The sequence below is a fragment of the Pongo abelii genome, chromosome 7 (genome assembly GCF_028885655.2).
Source record: "Pongo abelii isolate AG06213 chromosome 7, NHGRI_mPonAbe1-v2.0_pri, whole genome shotgun sequence".
Taxonomy (NCBI): domain Eukaryota; kingdom Metazoa; phylum Chordata; class Mammalia; order Primates; family Hominidae; genus Pongo; species Pongo abelii.
Window position 1 is genome coordinate 149894036 of NC_071992.2, and position 23104 is coordinate 149917139.

General features: G+C 50.7%; 1 protein-coding gene across 3 annotated transcripts in view; it reads right to left on the reverse strand.

Moving 5' to 3' along the window:
• ST3GAL1 (ST3 beta-galactoside alpha-2,3-sialyltransferase 1) overlaps positions 1 to 23104 on the reverse strand; it is a 116195-nt gene that overhangs the window by 27802 nt on the left and 65289 nt on the right. The window contains exons 1-2 of one of the 3 annotated variants that reach the window (XM_054518857.2): positions 16721 to 17710; positions 16495 to 16549 (exon numbers count right to left, since the gene is read on the reverse strand). The gene's annotated coding sequence lies outside the window, so the exon portion shown is untranslated. Of the gene's footprint in view, positions 1 to 16494; positions 16550 to 16646; positions 17711 to 23104 lie in introns of those variants that run through there. The other 2 variants (XM_054518858.2, XM_024251088.3) reach the window with 2 other exon arrangements.

Below are 23104 nucleotides of genomic sequence, written 5' to 3' on the forward strand. Positions count from 1 at the left end.
ATCCTCCCATGTCCTGGCCTTTGGGATCCTGGCCGGCTGGCTTCATGTATGGGCACAGGGTGGGACCAAGTAAGACCTGACCAGTAAATCTTGGATACTTAATGGCCCTCAAACCTTCCAGTAAGAAGAATGACTCCTTTCTGAACTGCTCTCCAGCTCATGCCTGGTCACTGGACGCTTGGAACCCATTTATTCTGGTTTTGTGAAGAATTTCCTAGTGGATCATGGCCAACAGTTGTCTGAACAACAACAACAACAACAACAACAACAACAACAAAGGCACAGAGAGACCTGCATTCAAATCCTGACTCTTCCCATTCCTGGCTGTGTGTTCATAGGTAAGGCACTTGCCCTCTCTGATCCTCAATTCTTGAATCTACAAAATAGGATTAAAAATGCTTGTTTGACCTCAACAGCTTTACCAAGGGGTGATATGTTCTCTTTCAAAGGGAATAAATGGGGCCAGGCGTGGTGGCTCACGCCTGTAATCCCAGCACTTTGGGAGGCTGAGGTGGGCAGATCACTCGAGGTCAGGAGTTCGAGACCAGCCTGGCCAACATGGTGAAACCCTGTGTCTACCAAAAATACAAAAATTAGCCAGGTGTGGTGGCTGGCGCCTGTAATCCCAGCTACTTAGGAGGCTGAGGCAGGAGTATTGCTTGAACCCGGGAGGTGGAGGTTGCAGTGAGCCGAGATCACACCACTGCACTCCAGCCTGGCCGACAAAGTAAGACTCCGTCTCATAAAAACAAACAAACAAAAATGCTCACACGAAGGGTTGCTGTGGGATAAAAGGCCTTGCAAAAAAGTGAACAGGTCAGTTCCTGCCACAGAGCAGATGATCACAAAGGTGAATTCTGTCTCTCCCCACTAAGCTTCAAGGTCCTCATTTGTAAACAAAAAGGAAAAAGCCCAGCAGAACCCTTGGCCTGTCCTACTAGCAGGGTTATTTAAAAGACCAAATGAAATCAGGCATCAAATCATGGAAACCAGTGGTATTACACAAATGATGATTCTGGCCGAATTCATGATGTGTGTGAATTCCTTGATGTGCTGAACAGCTAAATCTTCATGCTTTCTACTCCTGTGGCCAAGACCTCCCAGGACATGCAGGAAGGAGCTCCTAACACACTGGGGGAAATGTCAGGGTTCCCAGGGGCTCCCAGACCCAGACTCTGCAACAGCCATGCCTTGGGTCAGGAGGCAGCTGGTCCCAGAGGCTTATGTAGAGAGTCAGGCCCACCTGAGTTTGCAACCAGCTTTGACCTTCCCCAGGAAAAGTTCCTCAAAGTTGCTCTGATAGCTCCAATTTTCCACTCTCCAATCAGTCTTTTTTCCCACATGCTTGGAAACGCAGATGCATTGTCTTCTGAAGTATCCAAGATTTACACATCTGCAGGAAAGCCTGGCCACCTCACAACCTCCAACTGCCAGTCTTGAATTGGGGGTCATCTCGTTTTTTGCGTTGTTTTTTATAGTTTGCCAAAACAGTCACAGCTGCCATCCATTTGACCCTTTCAGCAGCCCCATTCACTGGGTGGTGAACAGAATACGGGTATTGGGGGTCAGCCAGATCTGGGTTTGAATCCTGAATTTCCGACCTCCTAGCTGAGAGGTCTTGGGTAGGGACCTCATCTACCTCATCAGGCTCAGGGCCTGCACCAGCAAGATGGGGAAAATCACATCTCTTCAAAGGTTCACATGAGAGTTAAGTGCATAAATGCTTCACATTTAACAGATGCTCAATACACAGGAGTTACCTTCACTGTCAACTTGCAGACAAGGAAACTGAGGCTGAGGGAGGGCAGGCACCTGGATTGAGTTAAAACAACTAGGAGATGGCAGAGCCAACTTGGACCAGGTCTTTTGTATCTTTGGGATCAATGTCTAAACGTTTCTTTCCTCTCTCCTTCCTTCCCTCCTTTCCTACCTACTCTGTGCTCGGCATGGGTCCCCAGGAAGAAGATGCAGTCCCTGGAAGCTGAGTGTGTGGAACTTCCACATGGAACTCTCCCAGTGCAGTCCCTTGTGCCCCTGTGTTATTACAAGGGAGTGTGTCTGACCTCCACTTTAATCCCTCATCCGGAGAATCAGCCTAATAAGAAACCTGGGCCAAGTGAGTCAGAGCCGGAGGCGCCTGGTTGGAAGCCTTGCTGGGCTTTAGCAAGCCCACCCCTGCCCCAGGATTCCTGCCACCTGTCCATCCCCCTGCAGCTAAGGGGTACTCCTGGCCTGATACCTCTGACCCTGGGTGATGAGGCCTTCTCTTTGCTAATATTCTTAACCCTCCCTGCTCCCTGGGTATCACACCCTGGGAATCGTGATGGGAGACTGTTCAGAAACATTTAAGAACTCAACAAATTTGTAGCTATGATCAATGAATAAGGCTAGAAGCTAGAGTGGTAACTGCAATCCACACAGCTCAAATACCCTATTGAGAGTTGCATCAATCCTGCCTGCATTCGAGGGTTCTCAGGGCACCCTGTTTCTTGCTGCCAGCAGGGGTTGCTATGCTGGCCACTGTGTACAGGAGTGAGGGTTTGTTCCCACCCACTGTGTGCTTCCCGTAACTGCAGGGGCTGGAAGCCTGGGAACTACATTTCCCAGCATCCCTGTCCATAGTGCTCCGGAAATGGTTGAGATCTGACCAGTGATAGTTGGGATGGGCAGGTGGGCGAGGCAAGAGCCTTCCTCCCTCTGGCAGTGGTAGAAGCTGCTGTGTGGCTGCCCCAGAATCTGGACTCCAGAACCTGCCTTCTTCTATCTCCAGGCAGCTACAGATTCTGCCCTGACTTCCTGAAGCTTCGTGGTCTGTGGGCCTCAACCTGAACCACTGCAGCCCAAACCCTGGAGGGCCCCCATTCTCACTGTCCTTCCAAGAACTTCATAAGCACGTGGATTCCTAAATCAAATCCTCACGCTTCAAGCTGCTGCCTCACTTCAATCCACAGATGTGGAAGCTGAGCTCAGAAACGGGAAGTCACTTTTCCAAGGATACACGGGAAAAGTGCACCAGGGCTATTCACCAGAAGCCCAACTCCCAAGACACGCTTGACTCCTTAGACAGAACCTGCTGTATTCTACAGGGTGGCTACCCTGGAATAGGTGTTCTTCCCATTCCCAGGGGCAGGATATTAGGAGGTGTCATGGGCTGCAACTGAAAAGAGAGAGAGGGTGGAGCTTTGGGGAAGAGAGAAGGTCGGGAGTTGGTTTAGTTGCTGCCACAAGGGGTGGGGGGCTGTTTGCGGTGATCCCCAGGAAGTTACATGGGCTGCTGAGCCTCAAGTTCCTCATCCATAAAGCTGGGGTTAAAAACCATCCCTACTTGAGGTGACTGCATACAGCAGTAATGTGTCAACACTGAGGACACCTACCATCACCCTGTTCTAAGCACAATACCGGTGCACATTGGCTGGGCCCACAACAAGCTCCCGATGAAGGTACTGTGTATTATCCCCAGCTTTCAGAGCTGGGACAGAGGCCCACAGTGGTCAAGCCACCTACCCAAGGCCCTCGGCCCGTAGGTGTAAAGTCAGGATTACGGCCGATACAGAATCCCAGTTTCACACCTACTGGTGTAAAGTGGATGATGCCAGGCTGAGGTCGGCCCCTGCCCTGGGCCTCCTTGCTGTCTGAGCTGTGGAAGAGGGACCGGCCTATCCCCGCTCCATGGTGGCAGTGTGAGCACTGAGTGGGCTTTGCGTGTGGCGCAGCTCAGGGCCTGGCAGGGGCGAGCGTGAGCCCTCCCTTGCCTTGTTTTGTTTTCTCCTTCCAGCTCGGCTCCACCCGCTCTGAGTCACCCCTGAAGCTGGCAGCTGTGCTCTCATGGCCGAACCAGGCCTGGACCCACTCAACGCCGCTCTCCTCCCCTGGGTCAGGAAGGATCAGCCGTGAGGGGAGCCAGACCCATTTCCCTCCAGAAAACATCGTCCAAGAGAAACAGGGCCACAGCGAGGTGAGGCCTGAGAGGAGGCCCTGGCCACTGCAAGGTAAACAGGTGATGACAAGCTCCCTGTCAATGGCAGGACTGGGGTGAACATTTCTCTCCATCGATTAAAAAAATCAGTCTCGAATGAAGCCAGCAAGCAACTGTGCTGCCCTGAGGCTCCCTGCGCCTCCCAGGAGAGGAGAGAACACCCATCCCCAACCCCTGGGACAGCAGCCACGGAGCACAGCATGACTTGGGCCACTTCAGGAGCCGAGGCCAGTCAGCTCTCATCTGTAAAATGCAACAATGATCCCAGCCCCTGCTCACCTAGACTCGGCTAATTGAACAAATTAATGAATATTGGTTAGTCCTGAGAGTCACTTTCTTTCTTTTTTCTTTTTTTTTGAGATGGAGTCTCACTCTGTTGCCCAGGCTGGAGTGCAGTGGTGTCATCTCGGCTCGCCATAACTTCTGCCTCCCGGGTTCAAGTGATTCTCCTGCCTCAGCCTCTCGAGTAGCTGGGACTACAGATGCACACCACCGTGCCTGGTTCATTTTTGTATTTTTAGTAGAGACGGGGTTTCACTATGTTGGCCAGGCTGGTCTCGAACTCCTGACCTCGTGATCTGCCCACCTTGGCTTCCCAAAGTGCTGGGATTACAGGCGTGAGCTACCGTGCCGTACAATCATGTTACTAATAATCTTGAATATTTAACACACATTGGAATCAATACTATTGGTTCAATATATATACAGTGCTTAGAACAATTCCTGACTATCACAAAGGACTATTTAACATTAATATTAACATTAGGAGAATGTCACCTACCCGGGATCATCATTCCTCTCAGAAATTCAGAACTGCATGTATGTGTGTGTGGAAAGTGGCTGGTGGGGTTGAAAATGAAGAAGAAATGGCATGTGTGAGTTTCACACCTACTACATGCAGACACTTTACATAGAGCATCTCACTTTGTCTTGGCAACATCTCTGACCTGGACACTGCCAAGCCCCTTTGTGGATTCTCTCTCTTGCTTTCATTCGACAATTACTGGGCACCGGCCATCTAGCAGTTGCTGTCAAGGGCTGAACAAAACAATGGTTAGACAAAGTAGAATGGCTGGGTGCGGTGGCTCATGCCTGTAATCCCAGCACTTTGGGAGGCTGAGGAGGGTGGATAACTTGAGGTAAGGAGTTCGAGACTGGCCCGGCCAACATGGTGAAACCCTAGCTCTAAAAATACAAAAAAATTAGCTGGGCGTGGTGACGGATGCCTGTAGTCCCAGCTACTCAGGAGGCTGAGGCAGGAGAATTGCTTGAACCTGGGAGGCAGAGGTTGCAGTGAGCCGAGATTGCGCCACTGCATTCTAGCCTGGGCAACAGAGCGAGACTCTGTCGGAAAAAAAAAGAAAAAGAGAGAGAGAGAGAGAAAGTAGAATGATCTTCGTCCTTGCTTACTGAAAACAACATCACAGGGCGGGACAGAGGCTGAGATCATTAAGGAATCACACAAAAGACCAGCTGTGATGGTTAGATTTAATGTATCAGCAGGTATGTGGCTTATATCTGTCATCCCAGCTATGTGGAGGCTGAGGCAGGAGGATCACTTGAGCTCAGGAATTCAAGGCTGCAATGAGCTATGATCATACTCCAGCCTGGGGGAGCGAGACTTATCTCTAAGTAAATAAATAAATGTAATGAGTCAGCTTGGCTAGGCCATGATGTCCAGTAGTTTGGTCAGACACTCATCTAGGTGTTTCAGGGAAGGTAGCATGCAGATGTGGTTTAAGCTCTACAATCAGTTAACTTAAGTAAAGGAGATGAATGCAGGTGGGTCTCATCCAATAGGTTGAAGGCCTTAAGGGCAAAAACTGAGGTCCCCTGGAAAAGAAGAAATTCTGCCTCAAGATTGTAACAGAGAAATCAAGTCCTGCCTGAGATTCCAGCCCTCTGGCCTGCCCACCAGGTTTTGAACCTGGCAGCCTCCACAACTGCCTAAACCAGTTCTGAAAGTTGAATCTCTTAATATGCATACACAAATATGGGATAGGCTCTGCTCCTCTGGAAAGCCCTGACTGGCAGCCTTCAGTGCCATAAGCAGAGGGCGTGAGAGGGACTGGCTGGTGTCTGGGGGAAGTGGTAGTGACTGAGGGTCCACAGGGTGAACAGGTGATTGGGCAGGGAGTGTGAGAGCCTCCCAGGCAGGGGAAGCTACAGGTGTGAAGGCCCGTGGGGACAGAAGGTGAGTCCAAGGAACTGAATGAAACAAAGTCAAGTGGATTGGAAGCCTGCAGCGGCACTGGCAGGCAGGGCTGGGCCAGGCGAGGTCTGGTGGCCCACTAAGGTCTGGACAACCTCCTGGAAGCCACAGGAAGCCCTGGAGGAAGGCCAGAGGGAGAGAGGGAAATGGGGACAGGCAGTGACTGCCTTGGTGCCCTCCCTGTGGGACAGCCAACGGCTGATGGCCCCTTGCTCCTGTCAAATGACCCCATCCACACATTAGCTGTGTCCTGGGGGTCTCAGTAAGTCTCTGTCCTCTTGTCCCTTCAGCCCTAGGGTTGGAAACAGTCCCACCATTTCCAGCCCCAGGGACTGCACCACACCTGCTGTTTCCCACACCACACTATGACCTTGTGAATGACCTTTCAACTCAGCTCCCCTCCACTGCCCACTTTGAATGCACCATTTGTGTCCTGTCAGCACCATGACCAGTCCAGGTGACCTCGCAGACCTAACTCCAAGGGGCACAGCTGACAATGTGGTCTAAGCAATGAATGCCCTAGGAGCTGTGCCCCACAGAAAGCCATGCCTCCTCCCCCACCCCGGAGACCCCTCTGAGGTGCTGGCCACCTCAGAGGGTTTGCAAGAAGCGCGTGGGTCAGCTGGATGCCCTGAGCCCTGGCCTCCCCTCCACCTTGGGTAGCTGCTCTCGCTAGAATCTGCCCAAACTCTGCTCCAACTGCTGCTGGGGCACTCACCCATCGGGAGATTTTGTCATCAGGCTCATGACACTGATAGGGTCTTTGGCAGGGATGGCACCAGGGGATCCCTTGCACCACTCAGTCAAGTTCAACACATTCCAGGTCCCACGAGGGGGACACTCCAAGAAGCCTGTCCCCCAAGCTCCCTGATGACAGCATCAGTCCCTCCCATAGAAATGTAGTCAACACCAGTAGAGCCAGAGGGCAAGGTCCCCTTAGCCCGCCCATGGCTGCTCCAATCAGTGCCTGTGGCTTGACCACTGCCCACTCCTGGGCCCCTCTTGGAGTTTGATCTGCTGGGTCCTCTCCTGTTGTTCTCTGACTCCTGCAAGGCTTAAATATCAAAGAATCCTCATGTTTGATAAGCCTGCAGACAAAAGCCCATGGAATATCTCTAACTAGATCTAGTGGCCTCTGGTCTGCCCCTCCTCTCCATCTCACTGCCTCCCCAACTTATCTGTGCATGCCTGACCCATCCATAGCTAACACATTTCTTGTGTATGGATGCCTGGCTAAAGTCCCCAGGGGCTCTTCGGGCAGGCATTTGCTCTTTGGGCAGAGAAGGAAGTTGGGCTTTGAGAGACTACGCAGTATTTTAGGGACTAGCTAAAGTGCAGTTCCAGGTCCTATGAGGGAGGTGACACTATCATCCCATTTTACAGAAGGAGATGCTGAGGCCCTCGGGTATCAGTAGCTTACTCCAGGTCACGTGGCTAGGAAGGGGTGAGGGCTGAGTCCTGAGCCTGCTCTTTCATGCTCCACTGCCGTACCTCTCACCCAGGTACCCAAGCATGCCTGCGATGCTTCAAGAACACAGCTGGCGGCATGCATATCTTCACTGCTAGATAGCGAAGCCACACACTAGACCGGCTCCAGGATCTAGCCCAGGGCAGTTCACACATATAAATCTGCTCAGGAGGAACCAGTGCCTTCCAGGACATGATGCCAAGGGCCTTAGTGATCCACAAGTGGCAGGTGAATGACAACCAAAGGGAGAGGGAAGTCTGTGTAAGGCAGGTGGCCATGGAGACAGGGAGCATAGCACTGATGGAGGAGGGCAGAGGGGGAGGGTAAACCAGGCCTGTGCCCAAAAAAGCACATGGTGGTGATGATGGAGACGCTGGTATGTTACAGAAAACAGGGCGCCCTTCAGAGAGGCTGCTGTGGGTGGAGCTGGGTGGTGGAAGTCCTGAGGAACGTGGACTTGGGGACTGAAGGCAAAGGGGAGCCCGGCTGGCTTGTGAGCAGCAGACAGCAGTGATTGCAACTGGCACATCGTGGCTGGACTGGAGAGGGGTGCACAGGACACCCTGTGGGAGTCTAGAGAGTGGCCCAGTCTCCATGAGCGTGACTTGGAAAGTCTGTTTCCTTTGGAGCCTGTTTCCCTGCTCCTTTCTGCATCGACGCCTGCCCATTTCCCCCACAGCCCAGCAGTGCCAGCAGGTTGGCAGAACCCTTCGATGTGCTTGCAAATCTTCCTCTTTGCACCTTAGTGCCTCCTGCTTGTTCCTTTGCTGGGGAAGTTGGGGAAAAAAAAGATTCCACTGAAGCACAAATAGTGGTTCAGAGTAGGCAGTGTGGAGAAGTGCCCCAGAGAAACACGATTAACCAGGATTAGGGTCACATGAGGAGGTGGCGAATATGTTTTCATATTCACAGCCTCACAAAAAGAATTTAAATCCACAAATCTTCTTATGTGTGTGGATTGAGGAGCGCTAAATTTGGAGTCCTAGGCTATCCAAATGACATTAGTAGCGTGTAATGTGGCTGGGAATTCAAGGGGTTGCACTATACGCACACCCAGGCTCACACCTGTCCCAGAAGAAAGGCTTTCCCCCCATTTGGGTGGTGCAGGAGGCTGACAAAGAAGAGACAATTCAGAGCTCCTAATGCCCCTTGCACCTGCCCTCAGGCATCTGTCGCTGGTTCTAAAACCCTCAGCATAAAGGAAGGGCTGGAGGTGTGGCCGCTCTGGAGCCGAGATTCACAGTCTGACATGTAGCTTAAAGAGGCCCCTTTCTCCCTAGTCCTTGACTTCATGGAAATATTTTAATGCTACTGATTTTCAGGGGCATCCAGGAGGCGCCTGAAGGAGCTGAGGGGCAACCTCTAGCAGTGTCCATAATGGGGATTAAGATCACATTATAAACCCAGCTGCTACAATGGCGAGGCATGCAGCACCCAACAGGGTTCTGGGATGGGTGGGAGCGTCAGGCGACAGCAGGCATTTGGCATGAACCATCCCATCCCTAGACACTGAAGGTTGGAGGGGTGTCACGGTGTCCAGTTGGATCACAGGATTAAACTGCTCTGGCCCAGGCTCAGCCCCACCCCCACCCCTGGGCCCCAGAGGAGAGGAAGAGTAGCTCTCATCAGAAAGGGCCCAGCAGTCAGGAAAGGAGGGAGACCTTGCCCTCTTGACAAGGGACTGCCAAGCTGTCCAGTGGGAGGAGCGAGAGTATGGGTGGCCAGAGCAGATGGGCAAGGATCGGCACCACGGGGCCAGGGCGCGCTTAGAGCAGCTGAGGCCTGGCAGCCCTGGGGATGGAAGATATGAGGGGACACTGGGCAGCTTGGGCCAGCAGAGGCCCAGCAAGCAGGTGGGAGAGCAGAGGCCAGTTCTGACCAGGAGGCATTCCCAGAGCCTGTCCCTGGGGGACAGGAGGCGTGGACCATAGAGAGAATGAGATACTAGTTGTATGTCTCCCCAAGTACACCCCCAGCTCATGAGTCCTGGAGATGGCTGGGGAAGAAAGCACTGGGTCCTGTCCCTAAAGTGCACCAACTCTGCACCAGGCTCTGAGTCAGCACTTCTCTTAGGTTGCTTGTTTGACCTCAACAGCTTTACCAAGGGGGATATGTTCTCTTTCAAAGTGAAGAAATGGGGCCGGGTGTGGTGGCTCACACCTGTAATCCCAGCACTTTTGGAGGCTGAGGCTGGTGAATCAGTTGAGGTCAGGAGTTTGAGACCAGCCTGGCCAACATGGTGAAACCCTGTCTTTACTGAAAATACAAAAATTATCTGGGCGTAGTGGCATGTGCCTGTAATCCCAGATACTGGGGAGGCTGAGGCATGAGAATTGCTTGAAGCCTGGAGGTGGAGGTTGCAGTGAGCTGAGATCACACCACTGCACTCCAGCCTGGGTGACAGAGCAAAACTCGTTCTCAAAAAAATAAAATAAGATAAAAGGTGATCCAAGCAGCCTGGTTCCAGAGGCCCAGCTCTTCATGCTAAGAATCTACCTTTCGGCCTCAGCTGGACTCTCTGGACGGTGCCCATACCCCACCTCGGGGAGCGTCTATGCGGCAGGGGGAGTTCACCTCCACTCAGCCCTACTCCGCCCACCCTCCCCACAAAGTGATCACGAGTGCTCCTCACCCTCCGTCCAATGAGGAGGCGACTCTGGCAGGAGAGGTAAACTGAGCTACGCCGAATGACTGCTGGGAATGTCCAAACACCCTCATGGCCAGAGGTGCTAGAGACAGCTCTGTCCCAGCTCTGTCTGAGCTGGCCACCAGGTAGGCACCCAACACTGGGAGTGTGCCTCCCATCCCACGCTGCAGTCCCTTCCGGGACCTCCCGGGGGTGGGAGGACTGGACGCCTTGTCCCCAGCTGCCCATTAGAAGGCCTCCCACATAGGGAACACAGCATTTTTAAAACATCTTGTTCTGCTCAACTTTAAAACACACAAGTGTCATTTTATCTCCTCCCACAATGCAGTGACAAGAGGCGGGCCTTGCCAAGGCCGGCTGTACTGCTTGGGTCTTGGAGAGAAACGAAGACTGGAAGGGCAGGAGGTCTAGGGATGGCGATGGCAGAATGTGCCCAGCACTGGCTAGAGACCGCCATCTGAATTCCAGCTCTAATGCTTGGCCAGCTGGCTGAGCATCCTGGGGTGGGTGGAGGGTGCACATGAGTTTGCATGTGGGGGATACTGAGTATAAGCCTCAGCTCCCTTCAGATGTACAGCATGGGGCGGGAGGAAGAAACGTGATCTAAAGAAAAACCACCTTGGCTGGGTGCGGTGGCTCATGCCTGTAATCCCAACATTTTGGGAGGCCCAGGCGAGTGGGCCACGAGGTCAGGAGTTTGAGACCAGCCTGGCCAATATGGTGAAATCATGTCTCTACTAGAAATATAAAAAATGAGTCAGGCTTGGTGGCGTGCGCCTGTAGTCCCAGCTACTTGGGAGGCTAAGGCAGGAGAATCACTTGAACCTGGGAGGTGGAGGTTGCAGTGAGCTGAGATCATGCCACTGCACTCCAGCCTGGGTGACAGAGCAAGACTCCGTATCAGAAAAAAAAAAAAAAAAAAAAAGAGAGAGAGGCCACCCTAGCTATTTTCTCTTGCTCCTCTGGGGTTCTGACTCTTTTCACCTTCTTCTCTCTCCTTCTCCCCTAAATGACCAACACCACCCTTTATCCAGGAAGACGCTGGCAGGCAAATTTTGCAAGCATGTCTGAGTGTGTGTGTGTTGTGCACTAGAGCTACATAGCAAACATTAATAGCTTCTCAGTGAAGAAAAGGGATAATCAAAAACCTAGAAGAATAAATTATTAGGAAGAATTTGCTGTTTCTTATTAACGCAGAGAATAAGCACAGGGTCTTCAGATTCAATTTCTATTTACAAGGCCCCACAATATGCCTGGGAAGCAATGTTCTCCCTGTTTTACAGGTAAGACATGCAGGCTGACAGAATAAGAGCCTTCTGATACACTGTGCCCTGGAATCTGTTCCAACATTCTCATTCCTATTTGTTGACTGAGGCTCAGCTTCTGAAAGTATTGACTGAGTTATCATTCCCCTTCAAACTTGGAAGAGTTCACTCTGAGCTCAGGCTTTGTGCACAAAAAGCAGTGAGATCTTTCCCACTTTACAACACTCCTGACCCAGGAATCTCATGTCTTCTGCCAGGATCCACGAAACACTAACAGGCTAACTTGTTAGTAGCAGCAGGATAAAAGCAAATCCCAGATCTTGCAGCCTCTCCTGGCCTCTTCCATGCTATTTTCTGCTCTTGCCCCTACCTACCTGAAGCCTCCAGTGGGTTCTCTCCACACCCACAATGCAATCCAAGGCTCTCATCAAGGCCTGTAAGATCCTACATGAACTGGTCCCTGCCTACTCTCTGATTCAATTTTCCATGCCTTTTCCTTGCTCACTCCAGCTCAGCCTCCATGCTGTCCCTCAAGCAGGCCAAGCACAGGACCCACGCACAGGCTATCTGCTCTGCCCAGAATGCTCTTCCCACAGGCAGTAAGGTCATTCCTTTACTCAATTCAGGGTGCTGGGTCAAATGGCAAATCCTTGCAGAAACTGTCCCTGAACCATGATATGTATTGGCCTCCGCATTTTTCCTCTATTCTTTTTTTTTTTTTTTTTTTTTTTTTTTGAGATGGAGTCTCACTCTGTTGCCCAGGCTGGAGTGCAGTGGTGCGATCTTGGCTCACTGCAACCTTCACCTCCTGGGTTCAAGCAATTTTCCTGCTTCAGCCTCCCGAGCAGCTGGGACTACAGGCGTGTGCCACCAGGCCCAGCTAATTTTTTGTATTTTTAGTAGAGACAGGGTTTCACCATATTAGCCAGGATGGTCATCTCCTGACCTGGTGATCCGCCTGCCTCAGCCTCCCAAAGTGCCGGGATTACAGGCATGAGCCACCGCGCCCAGCCTCCTCTATTCTTTTCCACACACATGACTAACTGGCATTGCATACTTAATACATAGCTGAAATGATTCCCCATGCAACTAAGTTTCTTGAACTCAAGGGCTTTCTTAGTTCCCTACTGTGTTCCCAGAGGAGTGACCCTACACTCTCTTTCACAGTCACCTGGAAAGTAGGCATTATCCCCATCTTATAGAAGAGGAAACTGAGGCTGAGAAGTTCAGCGATTGCAATTCACCCAATTTTGCACTTAATTTCTCACTTAAATTGTTAGACGTAGGATTCAAATCCAGACATGTGCAATGCTAATGCATTGTTTGGAGATACTTCTCCGTGAGTTTCTTGCATTCTTACACATCTTGCTAGGTAGACAAAGAATGCAAGGCTCTGACTGCTCTGTACCTGGGTTGGGTTTGCAGCAACCAATCCTGAGACATGAGGTAATGTTTCCCTCTGGGACAAAAAGCTGGCTTGCTTGCTGTCTGTCACAAGATGGTGGATCCCCCAAGCTCGGTGTTCCTGTCCTATATCATAACCGATAGCATGTGCGGCATCTATGTGGGCCCTCTGCCTGCCCGCCATGGCACTTAGTGGGTGAAGGGGAGCCGACACAAAAGCTCATGCTGCTTTTGAACTGCGAATAATAAAGTCAAGAACTCTCTGGAGTTTTACCAAATAGAGAAAGTGGTCAGGTTGCGCCTGAACTGCTGTGGAGGGCACACGCTGTGTCTTACTTAGTCTTAGTACTCTTGGTATATGCCCCTGGCCCCAGGCCCTCATAAGCACTTGTTTAATTGACAGACGGACAGATGGATAACCCAGTGGTGCTGAATGATGATGGGCTTGCTGGTCAACCATTGAGCTGCCTGCTCCTTGGAGGGAGGCTACAGGGCTGGGCTCCGAGTCACACAGTGCAGGAGTTTTTTGAGCCTTTCTTACAAGAATGCTTCAGGAGCTTACAGGCCAGAAATCAGACAGAATTGCATTCTGGGTATTATTTTTCCAGCGGAGTAAGATGCAGTTAATGGAAGGCTTAAGAAATACTTCTGAGCTCTGTGGAAAGAGGGACATTCTGCTGCTTCTGGAAATGAGTTTCTGGTTCTGCAGCCACAGGTCTCAGGTCAAGGAGAGGTGAGAATGGGCTGAAGCTCCAGTCTAAATGCGCAAGACAGGATCACCAAGGTACTGCCCCTCCTTCCTAGGACATCTCTTTGCTAAGAGCCAGAGGTCTACAAAATCAAAGGGGAGCTGACAGAAGCCTCGTCCCCATGCCTGGCTACTACCTGCCTTAGAGGCAAAGGTTGTAGCATTTCCAGATCACAGAGGAACACACAGATGACCACACCTTTCTGTTCCATTTTCAGAGTCTCCAGGAGGGGGCGTGACTTGCCCAAGGTTGTACACTGGCTGAGGTGGCACTAAGATGAGACCACAGCACCTGAGGAGGCACCTGGCCCTGCTGTGGAGCCCAGGGTTCTGGTTCCTGGAGCGCCTGGAGCCTTGAAGCAACTTTCCTGGGACGGGGACTGGGGCCTCTTTCAGCCATGATGGGCTCAATCCTGAACGCAGGTGTGCTGATGCTCTGGGATTGTCCAGGCCATGGCACCCAAGGGGGATGGGGCTGTTTTTCCCAAATACCACCCCTCTTCCGAGTTCTTGGCCCCAGGAGCCCTTCTTTTTTATCAACTCACAAATCTATGTGAGCAAAATAAAAACAGAAAACAAAGAGAGAACCTGGGGTCCCTAACTCCTTAGCATGTCTCTTCCAGCACACCCAGCCCCATGAACTGCTCCCTCAGGCTGGTGCCAATACCACCCTGTGATGAAGGAGGGACCTGAGCCCGCACACAGGGCCCTGAGCCTAATGGCTGTGCCAAGACAGAGGTCTGTCAGCCACTGCACCCCTACCTGGGCCCTGTCTGCCTGCTGCACCTCTCTCCCTGAGCTCAGCACAAGGTCAGCAGTGTAGTTGCCAAAACTGTTTCTTCTCCTATTTCTGTGGTTTTTGAATTCGGATTCCTGCCCTGCCTGGAAAGATGGGCCTGACATAGTGGACTGCAGCGTGCTGAGAACTCACAGCCCTAGTTAAAGAAGGCATTTTGAGAACACATGCAAAGCAAGAAGATAAAACCATTGCAAACTTCACCAAAGACAGAAATTGTGCAAAGAGGATTAAGGACTAAGACAAGTAGTTTCCTATTAGAGATACACCTTTCTTCTCTTACATGCAATTTTGTTGGATTTTTCTTTTCTTTTGTTTTTTTTTTTGTGAGATGGAGTCTCGCTCTTTTGCCCAGGCTGGAGTGCAGGGGCGCAATCTCGGTTCATTGCAACCTCTGTGCCTCCTGGGTTCAAGCAATTCTCCTGCCTCAGCCTCCCGAGTAGCTGGGATTACAGGCGCCCACCACCATGGCTGGCTAATTTTTGTATTTTTAGTAGAGACAGGGTCTCTCCATGTTGGCCAGGCTGGTCTTGAACTCCAGACCTCAGGTGATCCGCCTGCCTTGGCCTCCCAATGTGCTAGGATTACAGGCATGAATCACCATGCCCGGCGGATTTTTCTTGCTACACAACCCCCACCCCACTGCCACACTCCTGCAGACACTTGGAGGTGACTAAGGAAGGGATACTAGAGGTGAGCAGCCACTGTGATGGTAGGGGGTTGTGATAGCAAACACCCAGAGAATCAAACTCAAAGTGCGTGATGTTACACCAAGCAAACTCCCTGCCCCAGGGCCTTTGCACCTGCTGTTCCCTCTACCAAAACTGTTCCTACCCCAGAATCCACATGGCTGGCTCACTCACTGCATTCACGTTTCTGTCCAAATGCCTTCCTTGGAGAAGTCTTCCCTGCTCACCCTAAAATAGCATCGCTGTCTCTGCCACTTGTTCTGTGGCATTCCCCTTCACAGCCTTCATCAGGAACTGGTGCTCGACAGTGGACCGAATGTCTGTCTCTGTCTTCCCCCGCCAGAAGGCAGGCAGTTCATCTGACTCCCTGACTGCTGTGTGCCTGCTGGGAGCAGTGGTAAGCCCTCAATGAGCACATGTGGACTGCAGGGACAGCGAGCTGTGAAACAGCAAAGCGCTCAGCACTCAGGGAGCAAAGATTCATTCTGATTTGTGCCTCCCAAGAGGTGGGGGTGTGGTTGTTTCTGGGCCTCAGTGTCCTCATCTGGAAAATAGGATGATTATAATGAAACTTCCAATGAGCCCTGCCCATGAACAGCCAGGGCTGGTGTCCTGCTAGGGCAGGTGACCTCTGATCTGTGAACCTCGTGTTTGGAGGTTTTTTTTTTTCCTCTAGCTGAGCTCTGCTTGCCCCTGACTGAGCAGACCAACTATCCTCAAAGAAGGGAAGGTAGAACTCAGCCCACAGACTTCCTTTGGCTTTTGCAAAAACAACAAAACCAAAAATACTACAAACCACACCGTGTAACTATGCAACCATCCAGAGTGGTGCTGAGTGAGGATTGAGTCCTGCCTGCTGGGCTCCTCTGTGGCTGAGGCAGAATGTGAGGCACACAGCACACGAAGAGGCACCTGGGCCCTGCTGTGGGGTCCCAGGGGTCTGGTTCCTAGAGATCCTGGGGCCTCGGAGCAACCCTCCTGGGAGAATGGACCCAGGCCCCTGCTGGCCACCGTGGGCTCGATCCTGAACCAGGTGCGCTGAAGCTCCGGGTTTGTCCCGGCCACGGCACCCACTGGGAATGGGGATGTTTTTCTCAAATGCCACCACCCTTCTGAATTTTTGGACCCAGGGGCCCTCTCCTTGCAACCCAGGAATCTGTGTGAGCACCATCAAAACAGAAAACAAAGTCGCAGGTCTCCCCTTTTTAAGGCAAAGAAAGCAAGGCAATTTAGAGCACAGGTTCTGGAGTGAAAGAGAGCTCGGTTCGAATCCCAGCTCTGCCACTTACCGGCTGTGTGACCTCAGTGGAGTCTCTTAACCTCTCTGAACCTCAGTTTCTTCATCTGAAAAATAGAAGAAAATACTCAGGAGACTTAGCATGGGGAGAGGGCATGAGGATTGGTGAGACAGTTTCTGTCCCTACTTGGCTCAGATATACACAGTAAATGTGAAGTGCTCATGTGAAGCCTCTGAGCCCTTCCAAGCCACTCAGTGTGGGGAGAGAAGAGAGTCACCTAACGAGCACTGGATGGGAGCCAGGGGACCTGTGTGCAGAAGCTTCCTGTCCCAAACTGCAAACAGAAAGCTCTGAAAGCTCTGAACTGCATGATCTCTAACACCACTTCCTGTTGTAAAAATGCTAAATTTGGAGAGCCTGCCCCAAAGAGTTTTAATCAACATGCAAAACACCGAAATGGGGGAAGAATGAGTCAAAGAGGGCCAGGACAAAGGGCTCTTGCTCAAACCCTGAAGGATGAGGATGGGTGGGGTAGACAGAAAGTGAGAGGATGGCACATCCTTTTTCTGGGACCTGCTTTGTGCCCGGCACTGGGTTAAGGCCTTTCACATACATTATTTAGCCTCATGACAGTCCCTTGGGGTAGCTCCGGCATCACCATCACACACAGAAGGAAACCGAAGCTCGGAGGTCGAGCAGCTCGGCATACTAAGGGGAGCAAGGGCAAAAAGGAGACTGGAACCCAGGTCTGCAGGTCAAAGGCTGTTCTCACCCACCCCTATCCCCAAGGAAGCGTGTGCACTCGCAACAGGGCTGGGGGCAGGTCACAGATCTCACTGGGCAGGGGCGGGAGGTAGTTCTGAGTCTGGCATATTTTAACTGGCAGGAAATAGACAGCTAGGCATTTTGTGAAGGAACAGAGAGACGTGAATCTAAGACTCAAGATCAGAGAAGTGGTGTTGTCATTGTTGTAATGTTTTTCCTAAATCTTGAATGAGAAGAGGGTGCTCAGTCGAGGGCAATAACAAATGATAATCATGCTCTACCCACAGCTGGCAGCAGCTTTGGTCACAGCTGCTTTTGCTCCTGTCACCTGTAATGCATTTTTCCACCAGGGACAAGGATAAAAAGACCTTTCTGAGCTGCTAAGGCCGCCTAGGCCTCATTCTTATCCTCTCCCCATGCCCCATCAATAATGGATGAGTCTGAGGCTCTCAGATGTTAATATCACACCAAGAGGCCCACGGGGGCCAGAAGGAGGGAGGAGGTGCCTAGGGCGGGGCTGCCCTGCCTCTGACTCTCTAAAGAAACAACTCGAAAGGGACATTTTTAGTATAATTACAAGTAAGTACTTTTCAGAACAAGCAACACCTGCTCTTTGCGTCCTTTTCCCCAACACTGCAGGGAAGGTTATAGGGAGGAGACACAGCTTAACATAACTAATGTCACCTGGGTCTGAAGGCAGTGATGAGGGTGGGGGGCTATGAAGCAAGACAGCCTGGGTCCAATTCTCAGCCCTGTCATTCACTGGCTGTACATCCTGCCAGGAGTCACTTAACCTCACTGTGCCTCAGTCTCCTGATCTGTAAAGACAAAGAATAATAGTCCCCACCTCCTAGGGTTGCCAAGAAGATTAAGAGGATCAATGAATATGAAGTGCTTAAAGCATGCCTGGCCTGTTAGCCATGCTCCCTGAGAGCTGAGCTATCATCATCTTCGTCATCATCATCACCTTCTACTCTGGGCCAGATGCTGTACATCTCACAGAAGATATCTTTGTTCCTGTTTCCCTGATGAGGAAGTTGAGACTGAGAGGGTCAAAAACGCACTGAATTAGTCATCATACAAATAATGAATTAGCAGTGAGCGGGGAGAACGTCAAGAACTTTCACCTGGTGCTCTCCTTCCCAATGCTGCTGGGCTGAGCCACACAAGGCAAGGGGACTTGGACAGGCTTGGCTGTCCCCATGGCCTTTAATCTGTCTCTCCTCGGCTAACACAGCTCTCTAATAAACAAACAGCCTCAGACATCGTTCTTTCTAAGCAAGGCCAGATGTGGGAAAGGTAACATGAGCGGGGATAGAAAAATCAACGCAGGGTTTTTCAGTATTGCCATGGAATCCCAAGAGTTCACCCCAAGCCAAGGTGGTTCTGTGTCTGTGGGTGGCTACTCAAAAGCAGGAAAACACTCAGGCTCCTAGTCATAACCAGAAACTGCCCCAGACGCAGGCAGCGAGAGTAAGTTCTCCTATGCCCGTCCAGCCCAGCCCTATCCGGCAGGGTCATTAGGTGCTCTCTTGAGGTGGGGAGTAGTAGCTGTGGGAGGGGGTTTGGAGAAGTACTGTCAACTTGGAATCTATAAGAACATTTATGTAAAGGAACAATCTCTCTGGCCGGGTGCAGTGGTTCAGCCTGTAATCCCAGCACTTTAGAAGGTCGAGGTGGGCAGATCACTTGAGGTCAGGAGTTCAAAGACCAGCTTGGCCAACATGGTGAAACCCTGTCTCAACTAAAAATACAAAAATGAGCCAGGTGTGGTGGCAGGCGTCTGTAATCCCAGCTACTCAGGAGGCTGAGGCAGGAGAATCGCTTGAACCCAGGAGGTGGAGGTTGCAGTGAGCCGAGATTGTGCCAATGTGCTCCAACCTGGGTGACAAGCATGAAACTCCATCTCAAAAAACAAACAAAAAAAAAAACAAAAAAAAAATCTCTAGCACTTTGGCTCTGAGTGCTACCCAATACTTAGGAATAGCCACAGAAAGCCATGGGGAAATGAAATCTGCTGAGATTTTGTGGGCAGAACAAGCCTTGTCTTAATGAGATGCATCCTGGCTGGCAAAAGATGGTGGCTTGGCCAAAGTATCCAAGCAGGTCAGCAACACAGCAGGGAATGCAGCCCAGGGCACTTCAAACCCTGCGTGCCTTCTGTCAACTACCTCAGGATTCACTGGGGGACTCAAGCATCCATTTCCCGGTCACCTCATTTATGCCAGGAATTGGGAGAGGTTGCCAAAGGACAAAGAAAGCAAATGAGGCATTATCAGTGCAGGGAATGGCCAATCATGATAATGTGGGGCCTGCTACTAAGAGCAGCCTGCTCTTATTCAGTGCTTGCCTGTAGGCCAGACACTGTCCTAACCCATTTAAATCATCACAAGAGCCCTGCAGAATTGGCCCTTGCTATGGACTGAACTGTCCCCCACACCCCCACCAAATTCATATGTTGATGCCTTAACCCTCAAGATGACTGTATTTGGAGATAAGGCCTTTAGGAAGGTAATAAGGTTAAATGAGGTCATAATGGTGGGGCCCTAATCTGCTAGAATTGATGTCCTTATAAAAAAAAAAAAAGAGGTGCCAGAAAGCACTCTCACCATATGCACATAAGAAAGCCATGTGAGGACAAATTAGAAGGCTGCCATTTGCAAGCCAGAAAGAGAGCCCTCATCAGAAACCAACCCTGATGACACCTTGATCTTGGGCTTCCAGCTTCCAGATCTGTGAGAAAATAAATTTCTGTCGTTTAAGCCACCGAGTTTGTGATATTTTGTTATGGTAGCTCTAGCAAATGAATGCAGGACTATAATTATCATCCCCATTTTGCGGTTGAGGAAGCTGAGGCACAGTGTGGTCAAGCACTTTGCTGAAGGCCATATGACTACAACTATTAAGTGACAGAGATAGGAGTCAGACCCAGGCATCTGTCTGCAGAGCCCAGTGTGGCCAACTGCATTATGCAACTATTTATTCCCCTTCTAGAATCCTCCACCTCTCACTGTGGAAGGACAGACAATATACCTCCCTGCTCCACTGACAATGGGCTTGGCCATGTCACTTGCTTTGGTTGACAGAGTGTGCATGGTTCTGGCATGTGCCGTCTCTGAGCAGAAAGCTGAAATCTGACTATGCAGTTCTTTCAGTTCTGGTTAGAGGACAGCATGTCCTGGTTAGCGACTACCTTCACCCTGGACCTTAAACTGAGAAAATTCACAGAGCATTGCTGAGCCACAGCTGACCTGCAGGTTACCCACAGCATTTTCACTTGTAATGAACAAGAAATAAACATCTGTTGCAAGTCACTGAGCTTGGAAGATTTTGTTATGCAGCAAAGCTGACAAACACAGAGTTCCTTTTGCAAGTATTCTATTTCCCCCCAACAAACGTTTGATTTGTAACAACTGAGTAGATGGTCAAGAGATCCGACTTCCACTCAGGCTCTGCCATTTTGCAGCTCAGTGGCCATGGATAAGCTATTTCATCTCTGAACTTTAGTTTTCTCATCTGCAAAACAGGGATAATAAGCATCCCCACGTCCTGGGGCTGCTGTAAGGATTCAGTGCGAGGTGATAGAGTTCTCAGCACAGTGCCTGTAACAATTAGGATCCACTGTCTGCTCCCCCTCCGCCCCATCCCCACCACCCCTCCTTGAAGGCCCTCCCTCCTTCCTTTCCTTCCTCCCTCCGTCCAGCCCCCCACTTCCTGGTTGCCTCCAGAAACTCCACCCTAGCTAGACCAATTGTTCTTTGATCAATTGTTTTTCTTTATCTGTGTCTTTAACCGCATGGACTCTTCTGCTTGGGTTTTACAAATGGCAAGTACATCGCAGCTCCACCCTAGGCCTTATCGTTAACACGGACTTTCCTGAATATCTCCAGATGTAGTGAAAGCAGGTACATGTCAAGTGTATGGAACTACATGGCATTTCCTAAAAATAACTGAATGAGAGTGGAGAAAAAAACATGCACTGCCCACCTTGAAAGGCAGCGATGGCGGCACTGTGAATTATGTTTACGACGAGGTGATGCATTAGGGCTGAAGATAGAGGAGTCTGGATTAGAATCAAGTGCTGCTCTTTCAGCACAACCTTACAGTAGGTGCTCCCTCAGCCAGGCAGTGTGGGATGTCTACACTGTACATGGAGAGGAGGGGAGGCTGGTCCTGCTCTGGGAGGTGGCAGGAAGTAGGCTGGGAGGAACAGAACTTCGCTGGGTTCCTGTGAAGTGAAGGCTGGGCTTTCCCGGCCCGGAGGATCACTGAAGCCCAGAATGGAAGGTGGGGGGGGGGGGGCATCTGGAGAGTCTGACTGCTCTCCCCCTCCTCCAGTCCCGCATCATAGATGAGAAACTAAGGCCTGGAAAAGGGCAGTGCCTTCCCCAAGGTCATGGAGCCAGCCAGCCTCAGAACTTGGACTAGAACCCAGTCTCCTGAGACCTGCTCAGTCATCATTCCATCGCCTCCTGCTCAGTTAGAAGGAAATGAGATTCATCACTTTTGCTGGCTTGGAAGGCAAATGTCAAGTTTCTCTACACTTGTGGGTGGATTTACCAAAACTCAATCCAATCCAATCAGCTTTTCTTTGAGTCATTTCAAAACATCTCCCGTTTCGGGGAAAGAATCAAGCCCATTCACCCACTGCCTGGAGCTGGAATTGAAAGTGGGTAGTGAAGTGGGAAGTCAATCCCAGGCATAAAATAATAGCTGCTTGTTTCTGGTTTAGTTTTTTGAGTCCTTATTTGTTGGTTTGTTTTTCCCCCAAGTCCTGAGATAGGCCATGTTGGGGGAGAGTGGCCACGGGAAGGTACAGGCTCTGCCCTCAAGAGCTGCCACTCAAGAGTATGAGATAGGACCTTCTATGGTTGAGAAGAGACAGGGGAGTTCAGCATAGGTTGGGCTGGGCAGGGAAGGCTTCGGAGAGGAGGTCAGACTGGCAACTCTTCTGGAAAATGGGAAGAAGATGACAAGGCAGAAGAGAAAAGGAATTCTAGTCTTGGAGGGTAAAGTTTTGAAAAGGAGTGAGGAGGACAAACATTCCAGATTTCTGTTTTTTGGGGGGGAACTAGGGGGAAGTAGAAAGAGTTGGTAATGGGTAGGAGAATCCACGATCTCAAAGTTCAGGAAGTTGGGTGGGAGTCAGCCTCAGTTTCTTCATCTGCTAAACAGAAAAGATAGGCTAACTCTGCAGACACCTGGGGGTGGTCAATGATGTAATACATGTGAAACATCCCAGAACAGGCACTGCAGACAATTTGGAGTTGCAGTATCCAATGCAGCATCCATGGTTGACAGACAGTTCTTCATAGGTCTCTTGCACTTCTGTGTGTCTTGCAAGCAGAAGCACTGACAGGCTTCTTTTCTGAACTACCTTTTTAAGGAGGCACAGAGCATGGAACATAGAGATAGTGTCTCCTTCCAGAGCAGGGCTCAGGTGTGCTCACTCTCCAGTATCATCAAGATAATGCCTCCCTCCAAGAGAAAAGTTGAGTAGGCTCACTTGCAGCCCATTATAACAAAAGATTGTGGTTCCTCATCTATGAAGCAAGCCCGTGGGACTTGGAGTACAAGTAGAAATGATGGAAACATGAAACTTAGGCTGCCTGCTGTGCTGGAGTAAAGTCTTTTGGCTCTGATCCAGGAAGCTGCTATCTTTTGTCAGCATCTGCCAGCAAGCTAATTTGTTGGCTTGCAAATAGGGTGACATCTCAGGTCTGTCACAGTTCTTTATATCTACTAGCCTCACGTGGCTATTTCTTTTCTTTTCTTTTTTTTTTTTGAAACAGAGTTTCACTCTTGTCGCCCAGGGTGGAGTGCAGTGGTGCAATCTTGGCTCACTGCAATCTCCACCTCCTGGGTTCAAGCGATTCTCCTGCCTCAGTCTCCCGAG